Source organism: Scyliorhinus torazame, chromosome 29 (genome assembly GCF_047496885.1).
Source record: "Scyliorhinus torazame isolate Kashiwa2021f chromosome 29, sScyTor2.1, whole genome shotgun sequence".
NCBI classification, from domain to species: Eukaryota; Metazoa; Chordata; class Chondrichthyes; order Carcharhiniformes; family Scyliorhinidae; genus Scyliorhinus; species Scyliorhinus torazame.
In genome coordinates, this window is record NC_092735.1 from 39,128,753 (window position 1) to 39,142,756 (window position 14,004).

Consider the following 14,004-nt stretch of genomic DNA (forward strand, 5'->3'; position numbering starts at 1 on the left):
GATGTTGAGTCTGGAGAAGGGGGTGTAGATAGCCTGGGTCACATTGTGATCCAAAAAGACGAGGTGTTGGGTGTCTTAAAAAATATTAAGGTAGATAAGTCCCCAGGGCCGGATGGGATCTACCCCAGAATACTGAAGGAGGCTGGAGAGGAAATTGCTGAGGCCTTGACAGAAATCTTTGGATCCTCGCTGTCTTCAGGGGATGTCCCGGAGGACTGGAGAATAGCCAATGTTGTTCCTCTGTTTAAGAAGGGTGGCAGGGATAATCCCGGGAACTACAGGCCGGTGAGCCTTACTTCAGTGGTAGGGAAATTACTGGAGAGAATTCTTCGAGACAGGATCTACTCCCATTTGGAAGCAAATGGACGTATTAGTGAGAGGCAGCACGGTTTTGTGAAGGGGAGGTCGTGTCTCACTAACTTGATAGAGTTTTTCGAGGAGGTCACTAAGATGATTGATGCAGGTAGGGCAGTAGATGTTGTCTATATGGACTTCAGTAAGGCCTTTGACAAGGTCCCTCATGGTAGACTGGTACAAAAGGTGAAGTCACACGGGATCAGGGGTGAACTGGCAAGGTGGATACAGAACTGGCTAGGCCATAGAAGGCAGAGGGTAGCAATGGAGGGATGCTTTTCTAATTGGAGGGCTGTGACCAGTGGTGTTCCACAGGGATCAGTGCTGGGACCTTTGCTCTTTGTAGTATATATAAATGATTTGGAGGAAAATGTAACTGGTCTGATTAGTAAGTTTGCAGACGACACAAAGGTTGGTGGAATTGCGGATAGCGATGAGGACTGTCTGAGGATACAGCAGGATTTAGATTGTCTGGAGACTTGGGCGGAGAGATGGCAGATGGAGTTTAACCTGGACAAATGTGAGGTAATGCATTTTGGAAGGGCTAATGCAGGTAGGGAATATACAGTGAATGGTAGAACCCTCAAGAGTATTGAAAGTCAAAGAGATCTAGGAGTACAGGTCCACAGATCACTGAAAGGGGCTACACAGGTGGAGAAGGTAGTCAAGAAGGCATACGGCATGCTTGCCTTCATTGGCCGGGGCATTGAGTATAAGAATTGGCAAGTCATGTTGCAGCTGTATAGAACCTTAGTTAGGCCACACTTGGAGTATAGTGTTCAATTCTGGTCGCCACACTACCAGAAGGATGTGGAGGCTTTAGAGAGGGTGCAGAAGAGATTTACCAGAATGTTGCCTGGTATGGAGGGCATAAGCTATGAGGAGCGATTGAATAAACTCGGTTTGTTCTCACTGGAACGAAGGAGGTTGAGGGGCGACCTGATAGAGGTATACAAAATTATGAGGGGCATAGACAGAGTGGATAGTCAGAGGCTTTTCCCCAGGGTAGAGGGGTCAATTACTAGGGGGCATAGGTTTAAGGTGAGAGGGGCAAAGTTTAGAGTAGATGTACGAGGCAAGTTTTTTACGCAGAGGGTAGTGGGTGCCTGGAACTCACTACCGGAGGAGGTAGTGGAGGCAGGGACGATAGGGACATTTAAGGGGCATCTTGACAAATATATGAATAGGATGGGAATAGAAGGATACGGACCCAGGAAGTGTAGAAGATTGTAGTTTAGTCGGGCAGTATGGTCGGCACGGGCTTGGAGGGCCGAAGGGCCTGTTCCTGTGCTGTACATTTCTTTGTTCTTTGTTGTTCAAGCCCACTGTGTAATTGAAAGTAAGATTGTGCAAAACCTTTCCCATTGCATTGCACACGGGTTTTAGTAAACACTGCTTGCTCTAATGTTAAAGCATGTATGTAAGTTCACCAAAATGTGCTGCAAACTGCATCAACAGAATATTCTCTATGGCTGGGGGAGGAGAAATGCCAGCAAATGAGACAGTTAATTTCATCAACACTCATGCTGACTGTCTGAAATTTCTAGATCTGGCACTGCCCATGATGGGTGAACGAGCTTTAGCTCAGTGAGGAGTCACTGACTATGCCTGCAGTTGGAGCAGAAATCTCAGTCTGCATTTACATGCCACTTTTGTTTTTTTGCAATCTCCAAAACACCTGTAGAGGCCCCACACCATACAGATGGAAAGAGAGTTATTCAGCTGCACATCTGTAATCTTCATCGTGAGCCTATATTTATGGCTGCCTTTGCACTGTTATCTGTTTTGCAATCATCAGCTTTTCTTATGGGTTATATGAATTATCTTAATTAGGCTAGCGTGGAATCCAGTTAAACAGATCAGCAGAATTCAGTTAAACACAGCAATGTTAGAGAGTCTGGTCATACATGTATGGTTGCACACCCACTAACATCAGCATCTGATTAAGTACACGTTGTAGCTGGGATCCAGTTACACACATCATATAATAATTGAATGTTACAACACAGGAAAAGGCCTTTGTTCGTGAAGTAGGTGCCAGTCTTTTCCTCAAAACAAACCATCCCGTCTAAATCTCCTTTAGAAAAACGGCATTAATTCACTTCAAAAATACTGGACTCTGAACAGGTTTGCAGCAAACAGGGCTCCAAATCACCATCTGCACATTTTCTTTCAGATCTCCTTTAATTCCTCATTGATGATGGCCACTAAAATCCGACTAAACACACAGCAATGTCTCTGCGACCTGGCCCATTTGCACCTCAGTTTCCTCATTTCAACCTCCCTCGCTCTCCCAAACCTGGTCTGGTTCTGTGGCTGCTGCCAAGCACCCAGTAACTAATCAGTCTCCCCTGTTTCCCAGAGTTGTCCAACTATTTAACCATGGAAACAACGCACGAATAACCCATCCCTGTCCTCACCCACCTATGTAGAAAATCTTAATATCGTTGCACTCTCTGTGATGGCTATTTGAAATGTTCTGTAATGTTCTTTTAGATATTTTATGAACAAAGTAGATTTTTGCAACAAAAAAGTATATTCTCCAAGTCTTCACAATAATGTTGGCCATTTGAACGATTTCCAATTGAAAGGGCAAATGGTAAAAAATTGCTGAATGTTTATGTAGCAAGCTTGGCTTATGCAATCTTTCTCCCAGACAAAGCAGCTGCTCCATTGCTCAAGGCGATTCTCTGCATTGTGCTGATTACAGAGCTCGCATGTGCAAAAGCAAACATCTATTTCAAAGTGAATGCTTCACGAGTGCGATGCACCAACAATGCTCTTTCTATTGGTCTCCCATCAACAAAACAGCCGCCTGTTGGAAGTCAGACTGAACTGCAGTTTTTCACAGATTGGCTATGCCTCTATTGCACAGCAGGGTTGTGAGAGTTCATGGCTCCACCTTAGCTCCAGAGGAAGCCTTTCTGTTAACAAATGCAACTTCCAGGATTCTTCCTGTCTGCAACTTCTGACAACAAAGACTTATGATCTGCAGAAAAAGCAGAAAAATGGGTCTACCCATGAGCAGACTCTCTCCCCACAAACCGACCCCTCCTCCCCATAACCACAACATGGGGAGGCGATACACAGTAGAATTGTCAGTGGACTAGCAATCCCAGGGTAATGCTCTGGTAATGTTGGTTTCAATCCCAACACGGCAGGTGGTTCAATAAGAAAAATCTGAAATTAAAAGTCTAATGATGACCATTGTCGATTGTTTTAAAACCCATCTGGTTCACTAATGTCCTTTAGGGAAGGAACTCTGCCGTCCTTACCCGGTCTGGCCTACATGTGACTCCAGACCCACAGCAATGTGTTTCACTCTTAAACACCCTCTGAAGCGCTGAGCAAACTACTCAGTTCCATCAAACCACTAAAAAGTCTCAAAGGAATGAAACCATGACTGACAGTGTGCGAGTGCAGTATACCTGGATTGACAGCGTACGTGTGTGTTGAACACCTGGACTGACAGTGTGTGAGTTGTATACCTGGATTGACAGCATTCGTATGTACTGAACACCTGGGCTGACAGTGGTATACCACTGACAGTTTGTGAGTGGGGTATATCTGGATTGACAGCGTACGTGTATGTGGAACACCCGGACTAACAGTAAATGAGTGTCTACCTGGATTGACAGCATACATGTGTGTTGAACACCTGAACTAACAGTGAATGAGTGTATACCTGGATTGACAGCATACGTGTGTGTTGAACACCTGGACTAACAGTGCGTGAGTGATATACCTGGATTGACAGCGTACCTGCGTGTTGGACACCTGGACTAACAGTGCGTACTCACGTCCCCGTCCCCACACTGAGATCCACTTGCCCTGGAGTTTCCTGCTTCCTGTTCAGCTGTGTTACAATGAACAGTGTTTAGAATAAACTGATAAAACATACAAAACAACTTTTAGTCTCAGTGAAAATGATTCCTTGTCAATATTAAAACATTTTTAAAACAGTCAAACATATAAGCGGGGGTGTGGAAAAATAGTTACACACATATGGTAAATCCAGGTATAACAATAATACTACCATGCACACGCACACCGCATGCACACGCACACAGCACGCACAAACTGTCAATTCAAGTATACCACACACAAACTCAATGCACACGCACTCAAAGTGCACACACAAAGATACGGTCAATTAAGGTATAATACATAGTCAATCCAGGTATACCACAGGCAACACACACATACATTCTACATATGCACTGATGCTATTAATCCTGGTATACCACACAGCACATTGTCAATTCACATATACCATACAAACATGCTGTCAGTGCCAAAATATCACAAAAGCTCTGCCAATCCTAGTGTATATTTCCCAGTCAAATCTGGTACATCACACACACTCATTCACACCCATTTGGTCCTGTTCACAATTACAGCAGATCGATTATGTTCCTAGATCCTGAGACTCATCAAATACTGATCAAAACATTTCCACTGAATCCCAAAAGAAACAAACAGTAAAAACTGGATTTTTAATGGATCAATCCTTTCCTATTCATTCAACCTGGATACAACACAACCCACTGAACAAAATCCCATTTCCCATTGTTTGGAATTGAAAGTATGGAATATTACTCAGCATTCAATCATTCTGAACTGGACAAGCATCACTATCCTGCACAGAGAATTGATGAAAAAGAAATAGAAATATAATTTTAAAATATTTCTGATTGTAGGGAAATTTTCCAATGAATTTTCAAGTGAAACAGAAATTTAACATTTGTATTTTTTAAAATTTAGAGTACCCAATTATTTTTTTCCAATTAAGGGGCAATTTAGTGTGGCCAATTCACTGACCCTGCACATCTTTGGGTTGTGGGGGCGAAACCCACGCTGACACGGGGAGAATGTGCAAACTCCACACGAATGGAACCCGGGTCCTCGGCGCCGTGAGGCAGCAGCGCTAACCACTGAGCCGCCGCACCGCTCTATGTTTCACATTTGTAAAGGGATTTCTCAGCAAGATTCCAATTATCTTTGGCCTCCCATTAAAGTGATCTGCAGAGTGAGTCAGAATGGGGTGGGCGCGAGTCACACGGATACGAGGTGGATGCGGGTCACACAGACACCGGGTGACATGGGTCACACAGACACCGGATGAAGCAGTTACACTGACACCAGGTCACGCGGGTTACATTGACACAGGGAGACAGGGACACCTGGTTACACGGACACCAGGTGACATGGGTTACACGGACACTGGGTGACACGGACAGCGGGTGACACGGACACCTGGTTACACGGACGCCGGGTGACACGGACACCTGGTTACACGGACGCCGGGTGACATGGACACCAGGTGACATGGGTTACACGGACGGCGGGTGACACGGACGGCGGGTGACACGGACGGCGGGTGACACGGACGGCGGGTGACACGGACGGCGGGTGACACGGACGGCGGGTGACACGGACGGCGGGTGACACGGACGGCGGGTGACACGGACGGCGGGTGACACAGGCACCAAGTGACACAGACACCGGGTGACACGAGTTAGAAGGACAGCGAGTGACACGGGTTATACATTCAGCGGGTGACACGGTTAGACGGACACCAGGTCACGCGGGTTACACAGACACCGGGTGACACGGGCACCGGGTGACACAGGCACCGGGTGACACAGGCACCGGGTGACACAGGCACCGGGTGACACAGACCGGGTGACACGGGCACCGGGTGACACAGGCACCGGGTGACACAGGCGCCGGGTGACACAGGCGCCGGGTGACACAGGCGCCGGTTGACACAGGCGCCGGTTGACACAGGCGCCGGTTGACACAGGCGCCGGTTGACACAGGCGCCGGTTGACACAGGCGCCGGGTGACACAGGCACCGGGTGCCACAGAGGCACCAGGTGACACAGACAACTGGGCACGCTGAGTTACCAGTGTCTCCACCACACAGGCACAGCGAGACACTGAACGACGTGAGTCACACGGACACTGCACGACATGGGTCACACGGACATCGCATGGCAAGTGTTGCATTGACACTGGGCAGGGCGGCCTCCATAGACACTGGGTGATGCGGGTCACATAGACACTGCATTATGAGGGTCACACAGACATTGCGTGACAAGCGTTGCATTGACACTGGGTGGCGCGGTTTACATACACACTGGGAGAAGCGGGTTACTTAAGACATTGGATGACGTGGGTCACAAGGACACTGGGTGACGTGGGTCACACGGACACTGGATGACTTGTTTTACACGGATACTGGGTGACGTGTTTTACACGGACACTGGGTGACGTGTTTTACACGGACACTGGGTGACGTGTTTAACATGGACACTGGGTGACGTGGGTCACACAGACACTGGGTGACGTGGGTCACACGGACACAGGGTGACGTGTTTAACATGGACACTGGGTGATGTGGGTCACATGGACACTGGGTGACTTGTTTTACACGGGTACTGGGTGACGTGTTTTACACGGACACTGGGTGACGTGTTTTACACGGACAATGGGTGACGTGTTTGACATGGACACTGGGTGACGTGGGTCACACGGACACTGGGTGACGTGGGTCACATGGACACTGGGTGTCGTGTTTTACACAGACACTGGGTGACGTGGGCCACATGGGCACTGGGTGTCGTGTTTTACACAGACACTGGGTGATGTGGGTCACATGGACACTGGGTGACGTGTTTTACACGGACACTGGGTGACGTGTTTTACACGGACACTGGGTGACGTGTTTTACACGGACACTGGGTGACGTGGGTCACATGGACACTGGGTGACGTGTTTTACACGGACAAGGGGTGACGTGTTTTACACGGACACGGGGTGACGTGTTTTACAGACACTGGGTGACGTGTTTTACACAGGCACTGGGTGACGTGGGTCACACGGACACTGGGTGACGTGGGTCACATGGACACAGGGTGACGTGTTTTACACGGACACTGTGTGACGTGTTTTACACGGACACTGGGTGACGTGTTTTACACGGACACTGGGTGACGTGGGTCACACGGACACTGGGTGACGTGTTTTACACGGTCACGGGGCGACGCGTTTTACACGAACACGGGGTGACGTTTAACACGGACACTGGGTGAAGTGGGTCACACGGACACGGGGTGACGTGTTTTACACGGACACTGGATGACGTGTTTTACACGGACACTGGGTGACGTGGGTCACACGGACACTGGGTGACGTAGGTCACACGGACACTGGGTAACGTGTTTTACACAGACACTGGGTGACGTGGGTCGCACAGACACTGGGTGACGTGGGTCACAGGGACACTGGGTGACGTGGGTCACACGGACACAGGGTGACGTGGGTCACACGGACACAGGGTGACGTGGGTCACACGGACACAGGGTGACGTGGGTCACACGGACACAGGGTGACGTGGGTCACACGGACACTGGATGACTTGTTTTACACGGATACTGGATGACGTGTTTGACACGGACACTGGGTGACGTGTTTTACACGGACACTGGGTGACGTGTTTAACATGGACACTGGGTGACGTGGGTCACACGGACACTGGGTGACGGGGGTCACATGGGCACTGGGTGACGTGGGTCACACGGACACTGGGTGACGTGTTTAACATGGACACTGGGTGACGTGGGTCACACGGAAACTGGGTGACGTGTTTTACACGGACAATGGGTGACGTGTTTCACATGGACAGTGGGTGACGTGGGTCACATGGACACTGGGTGACTTGTTTTACACGGATACTGGGTGACGTGTTTTACACGGACACTGGGTGACGTGTTTTACACGGACAATGGGTGATGTGTTTAACATGAACACTGGGTGACGTTGGTCACATGGACACTGGGTGTCGTGTTTTACACAGACACTGGGTGGCGTGTTTTACACGGACACTGTGTGACGTGTTTTACACGGATACTGGGTGACGTGTTTTACACGACACTGGGTGACGTGTTTTACACGGACAGTGGGTGACGTGGGTCACACGGACACTGGGTGACGTGTTTTACACGGTCACGGGGTGACGCGTTTTACGCGAACACGGGGTGACGTTTTACACGGACATGGGGTGACGAGTTTTACACGGACACTGGGTGACGTGGGTCACACTGACACTGGGTGACGTGTTTTACACGGATACTGGGTGACGTGTTTTACACGGACACTGGGTGACGTGTTTTACACAGACACTGGGTGACGTGGGTCACACGGACACTGGGTGACGTGGGTCACACGGACACTGGGTAACATGTTTTACACAGACACTGGGTGACGTGGGTCGCACAGACACTGGGTGACGTGGGTCACAGGGACACTGGGTGACGTGGGTCACACGGACATAGGGCGACGTGGGTCACACGGACACAGGGTGACGTGTTTAACATGGACACTGGGTGACGTGGGTCACACGGACACTGGATGACTTGTTTTACACGGATACTGGGTGACGTGTTTGACACGGACACTGGGTGACGTGTTTGACACGGACACTGGGTGACGTGTTTAACATGGACATTGGGTGACGTGGGTCACAGGGACACTGGGTGACGGGGGTCACACGGACACTGGGTGACGTGGGTCACACGGACACTGGGTGACGTGGGTCACACGGACACTGGGTGACGTGTTTAACATGGACACTGGGTGATGTGGGTCACATGGACACTGGGTGACGTGTTTTACACAGACACTAGGTGACGTGTTTCACATGGACACTGGGTGACGTGGGTCACATGGACACTGGGTGACTTGTTTTACACGGACACTGGGTGATGTGTTTAACATGGACACTGGGTGACGTGGGTCACATGGACACTGGGTGTCGTGTTTTACACAGGCACTGGGTGACGTGGGTCACATGGACACTGGGTGGCGTGTTTTACACAGACACTGGGTGACGTGGGTCACACGGACACTGGGTGACGTGGGTCACACGGACACTGGGTAACGCGTTTTACAGACACTGGGTGACGTGGGTCGCACAGACACTGGGTGACGTGGGTCACAGGGGCACTGGGTGACGTGGGTCACACGGACACAGGGCGACGTGGGTCACACGGGCACTGGGTGACGGGGGTCACACGGACATTGGGTGACGTGGGTCACACGGACACTGGGTGACGTGGGTCACACGGACACTGGGTGACGTGTTTTACATGGAAACTGGGTGATGTGGGTCACATGGACACTGGGTGACGTGTTTTACACAGACACTGGGTGACGTGTTTTACACGGACAATGGGTGACGTGTTTCACATGGACACTGGGTGACGTGGGTCACATGGACACTGGGTGACTTGTTTTACACGGACACTGGGTGATGTGTTTAACATGGACACTGGGTGACGTGGGTCACATGGACACTGGGTGTCGTGTTTTACACAGGCACTGGGTGACGTGGGTCACATGGACACTGGGTGGCGTGTTTTACACGGACACTGGGTGACGTGTTTTACACGGACACTGGGTGACGTGGGTCACATGGACGCTGGGTGACGTGTTTTACACGGACACGGGGTGACGTGTTTTACACGGACACGGGGTGACGTGTTTTACAGACACTGGGTGACGTGTTTTACACAGGCACTGGGTGACGTGGGTCACACGGACACTGGGTGACGTGTTTTAAACGGATACTGGGTGAAGTGTTTAACACGGACACTGGGTGACGTGTTTAATACGGACACTGGGTGACGTGGGTCACACGGACACTGTGTGACGTGTTTTACACGGACACTGGGTGACGTGTTTTGCACGGACACTGGGTGACGTGTTTTACATGGACACCGGGTGACGTGGGTCACACGGACACTGGGTGACGTGTTTTACACGGACACAGGGTGACGTGGGTCACACGGACACAGGTGACGTGGGTCACACGGACACTGGGTGACGTGTTTAACATGGACACTGGGTGACATGGGTCACACGGACACTGGATGACTTGTTTTACACGGATACTGGGTGACGTGTTTTACACGGACACTGGGTGACGTGGGTCACACGGACACTGGGTGACGTGGGTCACACGGACACTGGGTGACGTGGGTCACATGGACACTGGGTGTCGTGTTTTACACAGACACTGGGTGACGTGGGTCACATGGACACTGGGTGACGTGTTTTACACGGACACTGGGTGACGTGGGTCAAATGGACACTGGGTGACGTGTTTTACACGGACACAGGGTGACGTGGGTCACACGGACACAGGTGACGTGGGTCACACGGACACAGGTGACGTGGGTCACACGGACACTGGGTGACGTGTTTAACATGGACACTGGGTGACATGGGTCACACGGACACTGGATGACTTGTTTTACACGGATACTGGGTGACGTGTTTTACACGGACACTGGGTGACGTGTTTTACACGGAAACTGGGTGACGTGTTTAACATGGACACTGGGTGACGTGGGTCACACGGACACTGGGTGACGTGGGTCACACGGACACTGGGTGACGTGTTTAACATGGACACTGGGTGACGTGTTTTACACGGACACTGGGTGACGTGTTTTACACGGACAATGGGTGACGTGTTTCACATGGACACTGGGTGACGTGGGTCACATGGACACTGGGTGACTTGTTTTACACGGATACCGGGTGACGTGGGTCACATGGACACTGGGTGACGTGTTTTACACGGACACTGGGTGATGTGGGTCAAATGGACACTGGGTGACGTGTTTTACACGGACACGGGGTGACGTGTTTTACACGGACACGGGGTGACGTGTTTTACAGACACTGGGTGACGTGTTTTACACAGGCACTGGGTGACGTGGGTCACACGGACACTGGGTGACGTGTTTTACACGGATACTGGGTGACGTGTTTAACACGGACACTGGGTGACGTGTTTAACAAGGACACTGGGTGACGTGGGTCACACGGACACTGGGTGACGTGGGTCACATGGACACAGGGTGACGTGGGTCACACGGACACGGGGTGACGTGTTTTACACGGACACTGGGTGACGTGGGTCACACGGACACTGGGTGACGTTTTACACGGTCACGGGGTAACGCGTTTTACACGAACACGGGGTGACGTTTTACACGGACACGGGGTGACGTTTTACACGGACACGGGGTGACGTGGGTCACACGGACACTGGGTGACGTGTTTTACACCGATACTGGGTGACATGTTTTACACGGACACTGGGTGACGTGGGTCACACGGACACGGGGTGACGTGTTTTACACGGACACGGGATGACGTGTTTTACACGGACACTGGATGACGTGTTTTACACAGACACTGGGTGACGTGGGTCACACGGACACTGGGTGACGTGGGTCACACGGACACTGGGTAACGTGTTTTACACAGACACTGGGTGACGTGGGTCACACAGACACTGGGTGACGTGGGTCACAGGGACACTGGGTGACGTGGGTCACAGGGACACTGGGTGACGTGGGTCACACGGACACAGGGTGACGTGGGTCACACGGACACTGGGTAACGTGTTTTACACAGACACTGGGTGACGTGGGTTACACGGACACTGGGTAACGTGTTTTACACAGACACTGAGTGACGTGTTTTACACAGACACTGGGTGACGTGGGTCACACAGACACTGGGTGACGTGGGTCACACAGACACTGGGTCACGTGGGTCACAGGGACACTGGGTGACGTGGGTCACACGGACACAGGTTGACGTGGGTCACACGGACACAGGGTGGCGTGGGTCACACGGACACTGGGTGACGTGGGTCACACGGACACAGGGTGACGTGGGTCACACGGACACTGGGTGACGTGGGTCACACGGACACAGGGTGACGTGGGTCACACGGACACTGGGTGACGTGGGTCACACGGACACTGGGTAACGTGTTTTACACAGACACTGGGTGACGTGGGTCACACAGACACTGGGTGACGTGGGTCACAGGGACACTGGGTGACGTGGGTCACACGGACACAGGGTGACGTGGGTCACACGGACACTGGGTGACGTGGGTCACACGGACACAGGGTGACGTGGGTCACACGGACACGGGGTGACGTGTTTTACACGGACACTGGGTGACGTGGGTCACATGGACGCTGGGTGACGTGTTTTACACGGACACGGGGTGACGTGTTTTACACGGACACGGGGTGACGTGTTTTACAGACACTGGGTGACGTGTTTTACACAGGCACTGGGTGACGTGGGTCACACGGACACTGGGTGACGTGTTTTAAACGGATACTGGGTGACGTGTTTAACACGGACATAGGGCGACGTGGGTCACACGGACACAGGGTGACGTGTTTAACATGGACACTGGGTGACGTGGGTCACACGGACACTGGGTGACGTGTTTTACACGGACACTGGGTGACGTGTTTTACATGGACACCGGGTGACGTGGGTCACACGGACACTGGGTGACGTGTTTTACACGGTCACGGGGTGACGCGTTTTACACGAACACGGGGTGACGTTTTACACGAGGTGACGTGTTTTACACGGACACAGGGTGACGTGGGTCACACGGACGCAGGTGACGTGGGTCACGCGGACACTGGGTGACGTGTTTAACATGGACACTGGGTGACATGGGTCACACGGACACTGGATGACTTGTTTTACACGGATACTGGGTGACGTGTTTTACACGGGCACTGGGTGACGTGGGTCACACGGACACTGGGTGACGTGGGTCACACGGACACTGGGTGACGTGGGTCACATGGACACTGGGTGTCGTGTTTTACACAGACACTGGGTGACGTGGGTCACATGGACACTGGGTGACGTGTTTTACACGGACACTGGGTGACGTGGGTCAAATGGACACTGGGTGACGTGTTTTACACGGACACAGGGTGACGTGGGTCACACGGACACTGGGTGACGTGTTTAACATGGACACTGGGTGACATGGGTCACACGGACACTGGAAGACTTGTTTTACACGGATACTGGGTGACGTGTTTTACACGGAAACTGGGTGACGTGTTTAACATGGACATTGGGTGACGTGGGTCACACGGACACTGGGTGACGTGGGTCACACGGACACTGGGTGACGTGGGTCACACGGACACTGGGTGACGTGTTTAACATAGACACTGGGTGACGTGTTTTACACGGACACTGGGTGACGTGTTTTACACGGACAATGGGTGACGTGTTTCACATGGACACTGGGTGACGTGGGTCACATGGACACTGGGTGACTTGTTTTACACGGATACCGGGTGACGTGTTTTACACGGACACTGGGTGACGTGTTTTACACGGACACTGGGTGACGTGGGTCACACGGACACTGGGTGACGTGGGTCACATGGACACTGGGTGTCGTGTTTTACACAGACACTGGGTGACGTGGGTCACATGGACACTGGGTGACGTGTTTTACACGGACACTGGGTGACGTGGGTCAAATGGACACTGGGTGACGTGTTTTACACGGACACGGGGTGACGTGTTTTACACGGACACGGGGTGACGTGTTTTACAGACATTGGGTGACGTGTTTTACACAGGCACTGGGTGACGTGGGTCACACGGACACTGGGTGACGTGTTTTACACGGATACTGGGTGACGTGTTTAACACGGACACTGGGTGACGTGTTTAACAAGGACACTGGGTGACGTGGGTCACACGGACACTGGGTGACGTGGGTCA

At 51.7% G+C, this 14,004-nt stretch overlaps 1 protein-coding gene across 8 annotated transcripts in view; it reads right to left on the reverse strand.

Annotated features, from left to right (window-relative positions):
- LOC140404086 (CCR4-NOT transcription complex subunit 3-like) overlaps nucleotides 1–14,004 on the reverse strand; it is a 155,736-nt gene that overhangs the window by 125,873 nt on the left and 15,859 nt on the right. For 6 of the 8 annotated variants that reach the window (XM_072492478.1, XM_072492477.1, XM_072492476.1 and 3 more), the window contains exon 2: nucleotides 4,117–4,210. The exons of the other annotated variants lie outside the window; for them this stretch is intronic. The gene's annotated coding sequence lies outside the window, so the exon portion shown is untranslated. The remainder of the gene's footprint in view (nucleotides 1–4,116; nucleotides 4,211–14,004) is intronic. 8 annotated transcript variants of the gene reach the window in all.